General features: G+C 42.5%; 1 protein-coding gene and 1 long non-coding RNA gene across 2 annotated transcripts in view; one reads left to right on the forward strand and one right to left on the reverse strand.

Moving 5' to 3' along the window:
• VTA1 (vesicle trafficking 1) overlaps window positions 1-18,166 on the forward strand; it is a 270,605-nt gene that overhangs the window by 57,268 nt on the left and 195,171 nt on the right. The window lies entirely within an intron of this gene.
• LOC120998704 lies at window positions 1,028-17,892 on the reverse strand. The gene is made up of 3 exons (XR_005778467.1): window positions 17,812-17,892; window positions 14,562-14,564; window positions 1,028-1,098 (listed from the first exon to the last, which is right to left on the reverse strand). It is a non-coding gene; the product is annotated as an uncharacterized LOC120998704 (long non-coding RNA).

The raw sequence follows: 18,166 nt of genomic DNA on the forward strand, positions 1-18,166 counted from the left end.
AACTGCCCGTCTCTGCTTCATAGAGGCGAAATGTTTAATTTTTCACAGTATTCATATATTTTATAAATTTTATGTGTTTGGCGCTCATATAGTCAGGGCTGTATTCTCATCTCACACATTTATGGCATAGATGATGGATAGGTGCAGGTCCTGTCTCCTCTATCTCCAGAAAGCAGGTCCTGACCTCCATTCTGCCTGTTGAAATACTGACTGGTTCCCACATGATAAAGAACTACTGTAAGTTTTACTTTGGAGCTGAGCAGGAAGATGTGTCTGCGGAGCAGCTTCCCTGTGTCTGTCCTGCTGGGCTCTGCTTTCTCCCTGTATGTATATTTAGTGCTCCCCCTGCCACTAGTTAGTATACACACGTGATCAACATGACAAAAATTCCTCTATGCTCTATGTAAAACTGACCTGTGCCCTTCATTCTCTGGGTCAGTAGGAATACAACAGTACCACATTAATATCGTTTTTCTTCTTGAATTGACCATTTTAATGTTTTTTGACGTTGCGCTATTCGCCGGATGGGAAAATATTTTTATATTTTAATAGTTCGGTCCTTTTGGAACGCGGTAATGCCCATGATCATTATGTTTTTTCTATTTTAATTATTTTGATTTTAAGGAAAGGGGGGCTAATTTAATATATATTTTTTTATATATATATATTTTTAAGACTTTTTTTTTTTTTTTTTACTTTTTTTTTTAGCCCCCCTGTAGGAGGCTACAGTATGCAACATTCTGATTTATTGCAGCTAAGGCTACTTTCACACTGGTGTCTGGTCTTTCTGTTTGTGAGATCCATTGAGGGCTCTCACAAGAGGTCCAAAACGGATCAGTTTGCATTCTGAATGGAAGAGGATCCGCTCAGAAGGCATCCGTTTCCATCAGTTCAATCACCATTCCGCTTTGGTGTCCGTCTGATGAAACTGAGCCAAACAGATCCCTCCTGCCGCACAATGTAAGTCAATGGGGACGGATCCGTTTTCACTGACACAATCTGGCACCATAGAAAACAAATCTGTCCTCCATTGACTTTCAATGGTGTTCAAGATGGATCAGTCTTGGTTATGTTAAAGATAATACAAACGGATCCGTTCTGAATGGATGCAGACGGTTGTAATATCTGAACGGATCCGTCCATGACGGATCCGCACAAAACGCGAGTGTGAAAGTAGCCTGAGACTGTAGTTCATCCATAGGAACTGCAGCTCTGATATGCTGGGTTTCTTCAGGGAGAGAGAACGGCTCCCCAGATCACCTCATGGGGGAGCTCGTCCTAACCCAGAATTGAGATCTTCCTCTTTTTTATTTGGCATTTAGATGTTGTGGTCAAACGTTTAAGTACGTGTTTAATGTATATAAGTGGCATTATTGCTAGTCGCAGACATTGGCCCTGAGCCTCGGCTGCTATGGCGGCCACTGCGCTTGCGAGCACATGCCATATTTAAAACCCCTAGGGAGTGGAGTCGTTTTTCATTCCAGGCGCACAAAGTGCTGTGGGTGTGCCTAATTTACGAGGAGGCGCAAATCCTCTAGCATCGCAGAAAGAAAGACTGGTGTAAAAAGCGGTCTTTTTAAATGACTCCCAATCTGGTGCAAGGCTTAACTTTTTGGTCAGGTAGAGTTAACACTGTTGAAAGGTAGTCTGGATAAAGTTGAGGCAGAGACCTTGATCACGGCAGTGTGTCGCTTGTCAAAATGTAGACATGTTCTTAAAATCCTAGTTTATTGGAGTCACTTGAATGGATCTACTCTACAGTACACAGAACAGCAGCTACTAAGTGGTCTACAGGCCAAGGAAAACATTGAAAAGGCTGCAGGGCTGGCGTACCGCAGTTCATTCAAACATTTGATTGGCAGCGATGCTGGGAGTTGGACCCCCACCGATCTGATATTGATGGCTATCCTAAGAAAGGTGATGAATATTGTGATCTCAGACAACTCTTTAACGTTTAAGGCTACTTTCACACTCGCGTTTTGTGCGGATCCGTCTTGTATCTGCACAGACGGATCCGCACGAATAATGCAAACGCTTGTATCCGTTAATAACGGATCCGTTTGCATTATTCATAAAAAAAAAAGTCTAAGTCAAAACGGATCAGTCTGGGCTTACATTGAAAGTCAATGGGGGACGGATCGGTTTTCAAGTGCACCATATTGTGTCAGTGAAAACGGATCCGTCCCCATTGACTTACATTGTAAGTCTAGACGGATCCATTAGGCTCCGCATAGTCAGCTGCAAGCTGCATTTTAGTGACCGTCTAAAAAACGCAACGGAGGCCAAACACAGCTGAATTGATGCATTCTGAACGGATCCTTATCCATTCAGAATGCATTGGGGCTGAACTGATCCGTTTTGGGCCGCTTGTGAGAGCCCTGAAACGGATCTCTCAAGTGGACCCAGAAACGCCAGTGTGAAAGTAGCCTAAGATACTGATGACGTTGTCACATTTTATTGATTTGTAAGCAGGGTACTGGTTTTGGGATCAATGAGACCAGGAAATCATTTCCATATGATTACATGAATCAGTACCACTTTTCTTTGGTCCCTTGCTGATACCCTTGACTCACACAGGACTCCAGATAATTCACGAGACATGACTTGTCTATGAAACTTTTACGTACATGACTTTGTTTGTTTACCACATGATATTCAACCAATGGTGTGGATTCCCCCTTTCTTTGTTTCCATTCTTCACTGTAAGGGCTCATGTACATATTTTTTATTTTTTTCAGTGTCTGTTCCATTTTTATTTTTTTTGCGGCCCATATGCGGAACCATTCACTTCAATGGGTCCGCAAAAACCGAAAATGACTCCATGTGCATTCCTTTCCGTAACATGTTCTATTCTTGGGCATTTTGCGGACAAGGATGGGCATCGTTACAATGGATCCGAAAATAAAAAAAGATGCAGTACGGATGTCATCCAGACGCCATCTGTATTATTTGCGGATCTATGTTTTGCGGACAAAATACATATGTTTCTCAGTGTGCAGCATACATATGTTTGTGTGCATGAGCCCTAAGTTAACTACTGTATGCCACATTCACATACCCTATAAGACCTATCATATGTACCTCTCTATAACCTCTTCACTTGGTGTCTGCCTGCGTTTCCTACCTCACACATCTCTTATTACCCATCTAAGTTAAAGGGGTTTTCCCGAGATATTTTTTTATTGATGACCTATCCTTTGGATAGCTCATCAGTGTATGATGAGTGGGGACTATAAGGTTGGCGTATATCCAGCCGCTACCTGACAAATATGCAGGGATTCGGCTGGACAAATACCACTGTGTGCAGTGTTGGATCGTCCACCAGAACAGCCTGCCGCAACTCCTAAAAGACCTAAGCTCACAGAGTGCTGCGGCCACTTTGAACGGCTGATTGGCAGGCGTCCTGAGACTTGGACCGCCGCTGATCCAATATTGATGACCTATACTGAGGAAAGGCCATCAGTATAAAATTTCTCGATAACCCCTTTAACATTGTACCTTACACCCTCTTACAGATTAAATGTGCTGACAGAAGCAAAAATACCCATCACAACTGAATAAACCATTGCTAACATCTCTGCAAGTGGATGAGATATAATTCTCAAATTTTCTCTACAGCCGTATCTTCACGTTTTTGGTGCACTTTTTTTAGACAAATTCAAGAGTAGATACAAAAGAGAGACATCAGAATTTGGGCTCCTCCACGCCACCATGTTTATCTTCTGCATCCTATCCACATTTTTTCAGATCGTGCAGTGATCCATTCATTTCTATGGGACCATGCACACATCCATACTCCGCAAACTGTAGAACTTGTCCTATTCTTGTCTGTAATTGCGGACAAGAATAGGCATTCCTATCATAGGGCTGGCTGCAAAATGCTCAACGCACGTGGCCGGTGTCTGTGTTTTCTGGACCGCAAAACACATACAGTCATCTGAATGAGCCCTTAAACTGTTAGGACTTTAAATGTATTCATTTTCTTGTAAGGTTTTCTGTATGAGTAACGTAGATGTGGTAAGGGCTAGGAATATTGTAGATAGATTTTGAGAGTTGTCTTGATCTACTGTGATAAAGTTGTAAAGAATCAGGATAACCTACTTGGACCACTCATGTCAAGTTAATGAAGGAGAGATTTCTCCTAGGAAATGAAGCCGCCACATGGCTTGACAAGACAGGTAATGAGGCCAAGAAAGCTGGGCAGATTTTCTAGTGCTGGTTATGACTTGAGCTGCCTCCCATTTCCAGCTCTAATCCCTTAATAACAACCTACAGACTATAAGTATTGCATTTTTGTAATAATTGCACCAACTTGCAATCCAGACTGCCTGCTCCGTAATTATCTGTGCTACTTAGAGCCTGCAGAGGCCGAACATTAAATGGCAATGATATACAGATTGGACTGTACTGTTGTTAATATCTTATTTTCCCCAAGCGACGTGCTGTGAGATTGAGACGCTGCTTTGGTGTGATTTCCTTTGGCAGCTTGCAGTATTGTGAGATTCCTTCCAGGAGCGTATGTGAAACATTCATCTTTGTTGCTGAGCTTTACAAAACGTGTTTAGTGACAGAATAAATAGCATCTTTATAATTAGGCCAAGTTCACATGCTGTATTTGTTGCAGTAAGCGGAAAATGTACAGCAACTTACCCAACCAAAGCGGTTTTCTGAGACTTAGTATCTGACCAGTGGGGGTCCAATATCTGGGACCCCCTCCAATCAGTTGTTTGAGAAGGCACCTGTGCTCCTGGGTGCGGCCTTCTTCCTGCTGACCGGGCACAACACAGTACATTGTATAGCGGTTGTGCTTGGTATTGCAGCTCAGCCCCATTCACTTCTATGGGGCTGAGCTGCTCCTGGGCCATGTGACCAATGAAAGTGTCGTCACTGGCCTAGGGAAAGCTAAGAGAAGGCTGCGATGCTACTGCAAGTGTTGGTGCCTTCTCAAGCAGCTAATTGGCAGGGGTTCTGGGTGTCAGACCACCACTGATCAGATACTGATGACTGATCCAGAGGTTAGGTCATCAATATTTAAAAGGGTTATCCCATGACTAATGTAGAAATGAAAATCAGACATCAGATAGAACATAATCTCTTTCTAACAAAGCTAGAACCAGCCCTGAACCTCACATGGATCCAGAGATCTCCCCATTCATTGCTCTGCTAGATTTATATCATGCTGACCGCTCAAGGGGAGTGTCTTTTCTGCTACAGTTCAGGGGGCGTGTCTAATGTAGGAACTCTCTCCCTATCACAGCTCAAGGGGTGTGTCTTTTCTGCTGCAGTTCAGGTGGCGTGTCTCAGTTCTCCCTATCACTCAGGAGACAGTTAAAGGATGAAACTGAGCATGTGCGACCACCTCAGTGAGCAGGTCAAAGAAATAAGAAAAAAAGAAAAACAGCAGGTGGTGCTATTCAGATACATTTTATTGAATAACTCAGTGGCTATGCTAAATTTTTTATTACATGCAGTTAAAAAAGAATTCAGACCCAGGTGTGGGTTTGAAAACTGTAGAATATTTTTTGTGGGACGACCCCCTTAAGAAAAAATGCACACAAAAAACACCACCTCCTATCTTCATCTTCCCATTTCCTTTATTTACTTGTTTGTTTCATATATTATAGTCTTACATATGAAATTCAGACTTCGAAATATATAAAGAAATATTCTATGTGTATCCGGGGATCTCATCCTTGTCCCCCTCCTCACTATCCTGTGACGGGCTGTAAGAGCCGCCCACCAGATCAGCAAGATTTTAACCCCTGTGTTCTCAGGGGGGTTTGTACTAGACACTTTGTAGGATAATGAAGGCAGAAAATGCTACACACTGACAAACGGTGCGGACGGCTATATGTCTTTTTTTACTTTCATAGTTCATTTCCAGGATTCTTTTAATAATGAAAGTGAATTGGCATGAATAAAACATATAACTATTATAAGGGATGTCTCCTAGAAACAACCTTGTTTGATACAGAGGCAAAGCAGTCATCATCTAATATGAAGGACTAGCTTGTCCAGTCCCCGACGATCAGCTCTGTTTGCTAAGTAGAGCTACATCTGGCTATACAGGCGAAAGTATCGCCAAAGATGTGACGTATTGGGTGATGTGTCTACCAGAGCAGCAGTTTGTTTTGGCTGATGGAGGGCTCGTGACATTCGTATGTTCTACAGATGTTGTCTTCGTGACAGCCTCTTTTATTAACTGAGTTGCTTTTGTAAAGTGCTCCAGATAGGTCATCAATATTTAATTGTTGGGGGTCTTACAGTTATTCAAACACAGAGGTTGCGTCATAAAGGTGGCTTTAAAAAGCTGTGCATTTGTGACTTTTTAAATGTGACTTTTTGAAAATAGTGTCTCTTTTTACTCCGCTTTCACCACTTTTCTAAAATGGGCATGGTCAACAGCCGAGACAAATTTATCTTCATTTGCACCAGTTGTCTGATGCAAATAAAGGCAGAAATCTAAGGCAGCTCAGAGCTGTTGTAGAGGATGCACCTAATTTCTAATGAGACCTGCACCTCATCATAAGGGCTGTGTCACATGAGCGAGTCCATTGCGGGAATCGCGCTCCGTGTGTGAGCATGATCCTCTGCTCTGGACTTGCAGGAGCGCACGGCATTATCATGATTTATAATGCTGTGTGCCTCTGCTTGACCTTATTTCTACAGAATCATACTGACATAGAGCTGTCAGTATGATAAGGTCAAGTAGAGGCATAGAGCATTATAAATCATGATAATGCCGTCCGCTCCTGAAAGTCCAGAACAGAGGATCATGCTCACACACGGACCGCGATTCCCGCAATGGACTCGCTCATGTGAAATGGCCCTTAATTAGGCACACGGCGCAGGGGATATCGGGACCAGTGTAGAAAGCGCTCGTCTTGATAATTCTTCCCCACAGCGCTGTACATTGGATAGTGGCTGTGCCGGGTATTGCAGCTCAGGCCTATTCACTTAAATGGGACTGAGCCTCCACAAGGTTATATGACTGGTGAAGACACCGCTGTGCTCACTAGTGCACCGTGGCCTCTTCAAACAACTGATTGGTGGTGGTCCAACACCTTGCACCCCTGCCAATCAGATATTGATGACCTGTCCTGAATATAGGACATCAATATATGAATCGGTGGAAAGCCCTTTTAAGTTTGGCTAGAGAGACAGTAGACAATAGACTTCCTATGGCACATGACAGCCTCTTTCTAACAAAGCTAAATAGGACTGTTGGTAAATATCAATGTTGAGGATTGATGAATTTACCTGAAATGTGAAGATATAATCATTTCCTCCACGAAAAAGGTTCCCCCGCAGTTTGTCATTCTCAGGAAATGTATATAGGAAGAATGACTTACATCTGGCTTTTGTTTGTGTTGCAGAGTATATTGTATGAATTTAGTCACAAATACATTGGGTGGTGCCATCTTGTGCTCAGATGGTAGTTTTGCTGTAAACTACAATGGATTTAGTGTTTTTTATAACCTTGAGAGAGGACAAAGGCGGCCCATGGAAGGCATGCTCTGTGGTGCACCGCTACAGATACTTGGGACAGTGCCACTAGGCTTAGTTTTCATGGTCCGGTTTATGCAGATGCAATCTTTGAAGCCAAAGCCAGGAGTGGATTCCAAAAAATGAGCAGACTCTGGTTTTCCTTTATGTCCCATGTTCATGATCCTTTACTTGCTTTGGCCTCAAAAACTCTGAACGTGGAGGTGAATCGGTATGAAGCATAACTCCTGTTACTAATGGATGTCATTGACTCCATTGTAGCGTACCAGCCAGGCTCGGAGTCTAATGCAAGTCTTTCTTCTCCAGAATAGAAGAGACTTTAGCAGACTCCAGACAATGTGCTCTGCTGCAATAATACTGGAGCTTTTATTCTTATCTATCTTTATTGGATTATGCTGCTGGAACATATTAATGCATTTGTCTGTCATGTCCCCGGTTGCTGACACAAACTGGCATCTTTCTAGGCTTCGCTTCCAGTCTGATGCTATATCTAAACAAGAAGTGCATTTCATTGTGTGTTTTCTCATGCTTTGCTGCCTGAAACAAATAAAACCTTTCCAAGTATGATTTAAAGGGAATGTGTCATCAGAAAGTAACCTATTTATTTTTTTAAATCTAGGCTTTAATGCTAAATGGGCTGCCCAGGATTTTAAAGGCATTTGCCAAATAGCAGGAATTATATGACATAAAAACGTAACCATTCAGGGGTTGAAGAGAGTACGGTTGCGCTCAGGTCTAGGAGCCTGTGAATGCCCAAAAGGCCAGTACATTGCTCGTTGTTAAACCTTCCCTCCCCACTTCGGTGGTCCCCTCCGGAAATTACTGGCGTCATTTGTCAAGTGTCATACATGCAAACAGAGGTCGCGCTACATTTTTTCCGGAAAAGTAAAAATACTTCTCTGACCATTTTTGAGGAGTATTTTTAGCCGAGGAGGAGTACTAAATTCGCTGTAATTCATATATATAATACGTAGGCCTTAGGGCTCTTTCACACTTGCGTTGTCCGGATCCGACATGAACTCCACTTGCCGGAATTACACTCCGGATCCGGAAAAACGCAAGTGTACTGAAAGCATTTGAAGACGGAACCGTCTTCAAAATGCGTTCAGTGTTACTATGGCACCCAGGACGCTATTAAAGTCCTGGTTGCCATAGTAGGAGCGGGGAGCGGGGGAGCGGTATAATTACAGTCCGTGCGGCTCCCGGGGCGCTCCAGAATGACGTCAGAGCGCCCCATGCGCATGGATGACGTGTCCAATGCGATCACATGATCCATGCGCGTGGGGCGCCCTGACGTCACTCTGGAGCGCCCCGGGAGCCGCACGGACGGTAAGTATGCTGCTCCCCACTACACTTTACCATGGCTGCCAGGACTTTAGCGTCCCGGCAGCCATGGTAACCATTCAGAAAAAGCTAAACGTCGGATCCGGTAATGCGCCGAAACGACGTTTAGCTTAAGGCCGGATCCGGATCAATGCCTTTCAATGGGCATTAATTCCGGATCCGGCATTGCGGCAAGTGTTCTGGATTTTTGGCCGGAGCAAAAAGCGCAGCATGCTGCGGTATTTTCTCCGGCCAAAAAACGTTCCGTTCCGGAACTGAAGACATCCTGATGCATCCTGAACGGATTTCACTCCATTCAGAATGCATTGGGATAATCCTGATCAGGATTCTTCCGGCATAGAGCCCCGACGACGGAACTCTATGCCGGAAGAAAAGAACGCAGGTGTGAAAGAGCCCTAAATAATGTTTCCTTGCAGAAATAGCAACATCTTAACCATTACCAGTCTCCTCTAAAATGCAGAAATAGCAAATTTTAACCTTTTTAAATTTATCTCTCAGAAGACTGAATCCCTACCTTTCTTGAAGCACCAAATCTGTCACGTAGAGATCAGAGCAGTAGACTGTGCAAAACACAATGCAATAAGAATTGAACAGGGATGTCTGGTGGTTGTGACAGGGAGCAGTGGGTGGCTTGGTGGCGGTCTGGGACTAACGCACAGGAGTCAGTTATAGGACAGTCCTATACACAGTATATTGGACTATTGCACAGAATAGTGTACTTAACGTCTCTGTACTTCACATCTATGAGCACTGTGGCTTTCAATATAAAGTCTCAAGCACACGACTGTATCCATGTTGCGGTACGCAAATCACGGATGCGGTCCGTGTGCAATCCGCATTTTCTTGCGGACCCATTGACTTCAGTGAATCCGCCAGAACAGGACATGCTCTATCTTTTGCAGCATGGAGATGTGGATAGCACACAGATGTCCATATTTTGTGGATCTGCGATTTGCAGACCTCAAAATGGATACAGTCGTGTACATGAGATCTAATGGGGGCAAAATGGCTGTCCATATATCTGGGACAATCTATTGCCTATTTGCCAACCCTCCTTGGTTTTTCTGGAGTCTCCCTAAAAATGTAAGCTCTCTTAGATCCCAGCAGGACATATATAACATTGCACCAATCACAAATTGTGCTGTCTAATTATGAGAAATTTATTTAATGTGCTCACTCACCCATCATAAAAGTCTTCCAATAGTCACATTCACTTCATGAAGTTCTGGACGGTCAGGCTGCGGGTCACTTTCTCCATGTGCTCACAGCGTCCTCTCCAGTGAAGAAAGTGCACCCAAACTCATAGCCCACCCCAACACATTGCATTGTACCTCATTATGGGTACAATGCACTATTTAAAAAAAAAATTGCCCCCAAAGGTGTACATGGCCTTTAACCCCTTAAGGACCCTCGCTGTACATATCCAGCGGGCTGATCGGGTGGGTGCAGGAGTTGTGCCCGCCCGATCAGCGGCACAGACCCGGCAGTCACTGACAGCCGGGCCCCTGCTGCATACGCCAGCATCGGTAAAAACACAGATGCCGACACATTAAACTCTTGTATGCCGCGGTCAAAGCTGACGTGACTTAAGGACCAGCGGCGTACATATACGGCTGGCTGATAGGGTGGGTGCAGCAGTTGCGCCCGCCCGATCAGCGGCACGGACCCGGCAGTCACTGACAGCCAGGCTCCTGCTGCATACGCCAGCATCGGTAAAAAAACAGATGCCGACACATTAAACTCTTGTATGCCGCGGTCAAAGCTGACCACGGCATGCAGAGGGTTTGCTGAGGGTACGGGTGCGCTGCAGTGGTGGGGATCCAATGGCGGAGAGCTTGCCCTCTTGCCGATTGCATCGGAGCTTGCCTTCTACGGAAGCCTGGGTCTGACAGGCAGGCTGTCAGCATGAAAGCTGACAGCCAATGCATTACAATACAGGTTGTATTGTAATGCATTGCAGATAGGAGCAGACCCCAGAAGTGTTTTGTTTTTTTGTTGTTTTTTTTGTGCTGCAGATCTTTTTTATTTATTTTTTAACTTTCTTTATTAACGCTCAAATATTAACAATCAATTTTATAAAAACATCAATATTTAACATCTTTTTTCCCACAAAAAAAAACCCCTAATCATCCGAGCATATCATTGAACATTCATTTTGCCAGGCCCTCTGTCCAGGAGAGAAGGTATCTCCAAATCGTGCTATAATTAAATGTTTATAAAGTTGGGAAATCTTAGTCATTTGCCCCAAATTCCCTATCAAATCATTAACCACCTCCGGACCGCAGGATCGCGTTCCGGAGGTGGCAGCGCTGCGCAGAGTCACGCATATATGCGTCATCTCGCGAGACGCGAGATTTCCTGTGAACGCGCGCACACAGGCACGCGCGTTCACACAGGCACGCGCGTTCACAGGATCGGAATGTAAGCGAGTGGATCTCCAGCCTGCCAGCGGCGATCGTTCGCTGGCAGGCTGGAGATGTGATTTTTTTAACCCCTAACAGGTATATTAGACGCTGTTTTGATAACGGCGTCTAATATACCTGCTACCTGGTCCTCTGGTGGTCCCTTTTGTTTGGATCGACCACCAGAGGACACAAGTAGCTCAGCAATATGTAGCACCAAGCACCACACTACACTACACCCCCCCCTGTCACTTATTAACCCCTTATTAGCCCCTGATCACCCCATATAGACTCCCTGATCACCCCCCTGTCATTGATCACCCCAATGACATTGATCACCCCCCTGTAAAGCTCCATTCAGACGTCCGTATGATTTTTACGGATCCACTGATAGATGGATCGGATCCGCAAAACGCATACGGACATCTGAATGCAGCCTTACAGGGGGGTGATCAGTGACTGGGGTGATCACCCCATATAGACTCCCTGATCACCCCCCTGTCATTGATCTGCATTCAGATGTCCGTATGATTTTTACGGATCCACTGATACATGGATCAGATCCGCAAAACGCCTACGGACATCTGAATGCAGCCTTACAGGGGGGTGATCAATGACAGGGGGGTGATCACCCCATATAGACTCCCTGATCACCCCCCTGTCATTGATCACCCCCCTGTCATTGATCACCCCCCTGTAAGGCTGCATTCAGATGTCCGTATGATTTTTACGGATCCACTGATACATGGATCGGATCCGCAAAACACATACGGACATCTGAATGGAGCCTTACAGGGGGGTGATCACCCCATATAGACTCCCTGATCACCCCCCTGTCATTGATTACCCCCCTGTCATTGATTACCCCCCTGTCATTGATCACCCCCCTGTAAGGCTCCATTCAGACATTTTTTTTGGCCTAAGTTATCGGAAATTATTATTTTTTTTCTTACAAAGTCTCATATTCCACTAACTTGTGTCAAAAAATAAAATCTCACATGAACTCGCCATACCCCTCAGGGAATCCAAATGCGTAAAAATTTTTAGACATTTATATTCCAGACTTCTTCTCACGCTTTAGGGCCCCTAGAATGCCAGGGCAGTATAAATACCCCACATGTGACCCCATTTCGGAAAGAAGACACCCCAAGGTATTCCGTGAGGGGAATATTGAGTGCATGAAAGATTGAAATTTTTGTCCCAAGTTAGCGGAAAGGGAGACTTTGTGAGAAAAAATAAAATAAAATAAAATTCCGCTAACTTGTGCCAAAAAAAAAATAATTCGATGAACTCGCCATGCCCTTTATTGAATACCTTGGGGTGTCTTCTTTCCAAAATGGGGTCACATGTGGGGTATTTATACTGCCCTGGCATTAGGGCCCCTAAAGCGTGAGAAGAAGTCTGGGATCCAAATGTTTAGAAAAATGCCCTCATAAAAGGAATGTGGGCCCCTTTGCGATACCACATGTGACACTTTTTTGCAGCCTAGGTGGGCAAAGGGGCCCACATTCCAAAGAGCACCTTTAGGATTTCACAGGTCATTTACCTACTTAACACACATTAGGGCCCCTGGAAAATGCCAGGGCAGTATAACTACCCCACAAGTGACCCCATTTTGGAAAGAAGACACCCCAAGGTATTCGCTGATGGGCATAGTGAGTTCATAGAAGTTTTTATTTTTTGTCACAAGTTAGTGGAATATGAGACTTTGTAAGAAAAAAAAAGAAAAAAAATCATCATTTTCCACTAACTTGTGACAAAAAATAAAAAGTTCTATGAAGTCACTATGCCCATCAGCGAATACCTTAGGGTGTCTACTTTCCGAAATGGGGTCATTTGTGGGGTGTTTGTACTGTCTGGGCATTGTAGAACCTCAGGAAACATGACAGGTGCTCAGAAAGTGAGAGCTGCTTGAAAAAAGCGGAAATTCTCATTTTTGTACCATAGTTTGTAAACGCTATAACTTTTACCCAAACCATTTTTTTTTTTTTACCCAAATTTTTTTTTTTATCAAAGACATGTAGAACAATAAATTTAGAGAAAAATTTATATATGGATGTCGTTTTTTTTTGCAAAATTTTACACCTGAAAGTGAAAAATGTCATTTTTTTGCAAAAAAATCGTTAAATTTCGATTAATAACAAAAAAAGTAAAAATGTCAGCAGCAATGAAATACCACCAAATGAAAGCTCTATTAGGCTGGGTTCACACAGGAGCGTTCTGAAAGGAGCGCTCTGTATGCGCGATTGTACGGGCGTTTACAATCGCGCATACAGAGACAAGCAAACACACATTGTCGCGCGTTCCCGAAAGTCTATGTACGGGAACGCGCGACAAACGCCCGAAGAAAAAACGCTCATGTACTTGTTTGAGCGCCGTCGTTTTACAGCGCGATCGTACGCGCTGTAAAACGCCCAGGTGAGAACCATTCCCATAGGGAAGCATTGGTTTCTCCTTGTTGAGCGTTTTACAGCGCGTAGGAACGCGCTGTAAAACGCTCAGGTGTGAACTGAGCCTTAGTGAGAAGAAAAGGAGGTAAAATTCATTTGGGTGGTAAGTTGCATGACCGAGCAATAAACGGTTAAAGTAGGGTAGGTCAGAAGTGTAAAAAGTGGCCTGGTCATTAAGGGTGTTTAAGCTATAGGGGCTGAGGTGGTTAAATTGTGTAGAAATGTGTATTTTAAGCCTATCTTTTTTTTTTATGCTTAAAAGTGCCAATCTTAACTGCAAATACCGAAACCATAGTAGTTTCTGTGAGTTTTCTCTTTGTGACAATACCGTGAAAGGTACTATATCCCCATTAATTACTACCTGTGCCATGTACAGAATAATACCTTTTTGCCAATATGAATCTCTACTTAGTTCAAGTAGAGATTGAAAATGCCTATTATGCCACAAAGGAGTACATCCCATTGAACCCTTCACTCCACACCAAAGTCTAATAGAATACCATGCCTTCATAAAAAGATTCCTAGCTGATTTGAATTCCATATCGGAGTTGTTCAGTTGATCAGACTCCAATAGCGTAAAATAATTATCATATGGAGATCTATTCACCAAGTGCTTACAGAGTGGGCTGTCTTTCCACTCCTGAAAAAAGCAAAACTGTATTGCTAAAAAATAGCCCTTGAAGCAAGGGGGATTAACTCCTCCCCTCTCCAACGGCTTATACCAATGCTCTAATTTAAGTCTTACACGTTTTCTCCCCCAAAGTAAGTCATTAATAATTCTTTCTATTAGTTTAAAAAACCTATCCTCAATCCAAACTAGAGAATTCCTAAAGACATAGAGTAGCTGGGGGAGAATCACCATCTTGACTAGAGATATTCTATCCGCCTTAGATAAAGATAAACGAAGCCATGTTATTATTTTCGGCCTTAACTTATTTATCAATGGCATCACATTAAGTGGAATAAAATCTTCCACCCTAGGAGAGATTGTAATGCCTAAATACTCAAAAGACTCAGAAATTTTCAAAGTGTTCAACGGAGCATCATTAGGGAATACAAATTTATCTAAGGGAATAGTCTTATTATCCAGTGGCATGAGGGTAGTTTTTTCCTAGTTTACATCGCAACCTGAAACTTTACCAAAATGATTTATCATTTGGATAATATTCGGTAAAGTAAATGTGTCTGGATATAAAATAAAATGTCATCTGCCGTATAAAGAGATTCGATCTTCCGTTCCGAATACCCCAAACCCTAGAATACTAGGGTCTTGTCTAACTCTAGCGGCCAAAGGTTCAAAATAGATGTCAAATTAAAGAGGAGTAAGTGGTCATCCCTGGCGAGTGCCTCTGGTCATAGAGAAACTTCTTGTAAGTTGACCATTTATCTTCACTCTTGCAGTCGGAGATCTATAAAGAAGTTTAATCATATTACTGAACCTCGGGCCAAAGCCCATCTTATGAAGCACTCTCCAAAGGAAACCCCACTCAACTCTATCAAAGGCCTTAGAGGCATCTATAGACAAAATGGATCGTGAGGCCCCTCCAGATGTCTGTAAATTAGCAAAGAGACGATGTAGATTATAATGGGTTCCTTTATTAGGCATAAATCCATTTTGATCTGGATGTATAATTGATGTCATAACACTAGGTAGCCTCGTAGCTAAAATTTTAGACAGAAGTTTGACATCTGTATTGAGAAGAGAAATAAGTCTATACGACCCCAAATCATTAGGGTCTTTAACCTTCTTTAATATAACTGTAATTACGGCCTCTGTCATTGTTTCTGGAAGGGTTGCTTCCTTTATTGAATCAGAGAGTGTTCTCCACAGATGCGGAAGAATAACCTCCCTATATTTACGATAAAACTCATACGGAAGTCCATCCAATTCAGGGGAGGAATTACCTGAACAAGCTTTAATTGCATCCTCAACCTGCCTTCCAAAGACCAAATGGTGTTCTTTTTCTTCTGCGCCCTGCTGTGTGCCCGTACAGCAGTTTACGACCACCTATGGGGTGTTTCTGCAAACAGCAGAATCAGGGTAATATTGAGTTTTGTTTGGCTGTTAACCCTTGCTTGGTTACCTGAAAAAAGTTAGTAAAATCTGTTTTGAATACCTTGAGGGGTGTAGTTTCTAAAATAAGGCCATTTATGTGTGGTTTCTATTATGTAAGTCTCACAAAGTGACTTCAGACCTGAACTGGTCCTTAAGTGGGTTTTGGAAATTTTCAGAAAAATTTCAAGATTTGCTTCTAAATTCTAAGCCTTCTAATGTACCCAAAAAAGAAAATGTCATTTACAAAATGATCCAAACATAAAGTAGATATATGGGAAATGTAAAGTAATAACTATTTTAGGAGGTATCACTATCTGTTTTAAAAGCAGAGAAATAGAAATTTAGAAAATTGCTAATTTTTCCAAATTTTTTGTAAATTTGGTATTTTTTTTATAAATAAAAATGAAATATTTTGACTCAAATTTACCACTGTCGTGAAGTGCAATATGTGATGAGAAAACAGTCTGAAAATAGCTTGGATAAGTAAAAGTGCTTTAAAGTTATTACCACATAAAGTGACACATGATTTGCAAAAAATGGCCTGGTCCTTAAGGTGAAAAATGGCAGGGTGCTGAAGGGGTTAAAGAGGACCTGTCACCTCTCATGACATGTCTATCCTAGTAACTACAGTACTTTCAATCCCCATCTAGTAACAATTCTGGAACATCATTTCTTATGATTCTGTGTTGTGCTATTCCTCTGGTTATTCCTACTTGAAGTTTATGAATGAATTGACAGAAATTAGATAGCCTTCTGTCCTATTTCTCCTATTTTGAGCAGTTACCCTGCTCTTTGAGACTCTGGAAATGTGCATTGCTTAAATTTTTAATGGTTGTTTGGTGCTGTTCTTCCATTTATATGTGATAGTGATGTCAGCTTGAAATGTACGGATTATACAATGACCATTGATGGATTTCCTTTTTCCTATCCAGTAGCTATGAGGGATGGTGGCGGCTTTTGGCTTGGTTATTTAGGTAGTGGGTCTAGTAGGAAGAGTAACAGTTTTCCTGCAGTTACTGTTGTTAGTTCATTACCTTCCAGGTTATGACTAATGTTGCCTCAATTTGACTTATTTATGAAGCTTCGCTTCCTCACAGCTTCCTGACAGTTGGTTCACTTTCACCTATAATATGTTGACGGTTGGTTTGGTTTTTGTGATCAGATATGACATTATGCATTTCCCCTAATGTAACTGCTTCAGTGATTTCTTATATGTATACTTTTCAGTTAGGTCACTTGTACTGAGCACGTTAAACATACACAGAACACATTATTTCTGTGCACTGGAAGAACTCTGCATATTATCGCAAAGAAACCTTTAATACAAAATAAGTATGACAGTGATCTATCTACTATAAGGAGTTAAGACTCACCCAATAGAAAATATCACATCCTAAACACCTAGAGGTAACATTGACGTAAACCTGAAGGCTATGGGCACCTTCGGGCCAATTCTTTTTATTATTGACGTTTACTCATTTTGGGCTAAAAAAACATTCTTTTTAATTAGTCTGTATTAAAAATGTTTAGCAGTCTGTATTAAAAATGTTTAGCCGTTTTTGAGATACAAGGGTTAAAAATCAGTCTGTTTACAGAGTATCACTTCTGAGTCCAGTCAGCTGACTGCTCATGGATAGCCTTATCTCTGACTTCATATTGTAGCTAAACTCTTCTCAAACTGATAAGACTATGTTGAGTGTTTATGCGGTCAGGAGATCAGAGATAAGGCTTCACATGAGCCCTCAGCTAGCTTGTTCTGAAAAGTGATACTCTGCAAACAAAGTTAGGCTACTTTCACATCTGCGCTTTACCATTCCGCTATTGAGATCCTTCAAGATTCGTTTTGTCCCCATTTATTGTCAATGAATAAAACGGAGTGCACCAGAATGCATTCCGTTCCATTTGGCTGCTTTTCCATCGCAGACAGAATAACGATGCAAGCAGCGTTTTTCTGTCCGCGATGTGGTGATCCGTCCCCCATTGACTTACAATGGTTTTAGAGACTGATCCGTCTTGGCTTTTTTTTAGAGCTAATATAACCAGATCCGTTCACAACGGATGCAGATTGTTGTATTATTATGATGGAAGCGATTTTGCTGATCCATGACTGATCCAGCAAAAACGCTGGTGTGAAATTAGCTTTAAAAAAAACTTGTATCTCAAAAACGGCTGAACATTTTTAATAAAGACCTATTGAAAATAATGATTTTTTGCCTAAAGTTAGTAAAATGCATTTATTAAAAAACATTTGCCCCAAAGATGTCCATAGCCTTAAAGGCGTTGTCCGGGTTCAGAGCTGAACCCAGACATACCTCCATTTTCACCCAGGAAGCCCCCCTGACTTGAGCATCGGAGCAGTTCATGCTCCGATGCTCTCCTTTCCCCTGCGCTAAATCGCCCCCCCCCCC

This window comes from Bufo bufo, chromosome 4, assembly GCF_905171765.1.
Source record: "Bufo bufo chromosome 4, aBufBuf1.1, whole genome shotgun sequence".
Classification (NCBI taxonomy): domain Eukaryota; kingdom Metazoa; phylum Chordata; class Amphibia; order Anura; family Bufonidae; genus Bufo; species Bufo bufo.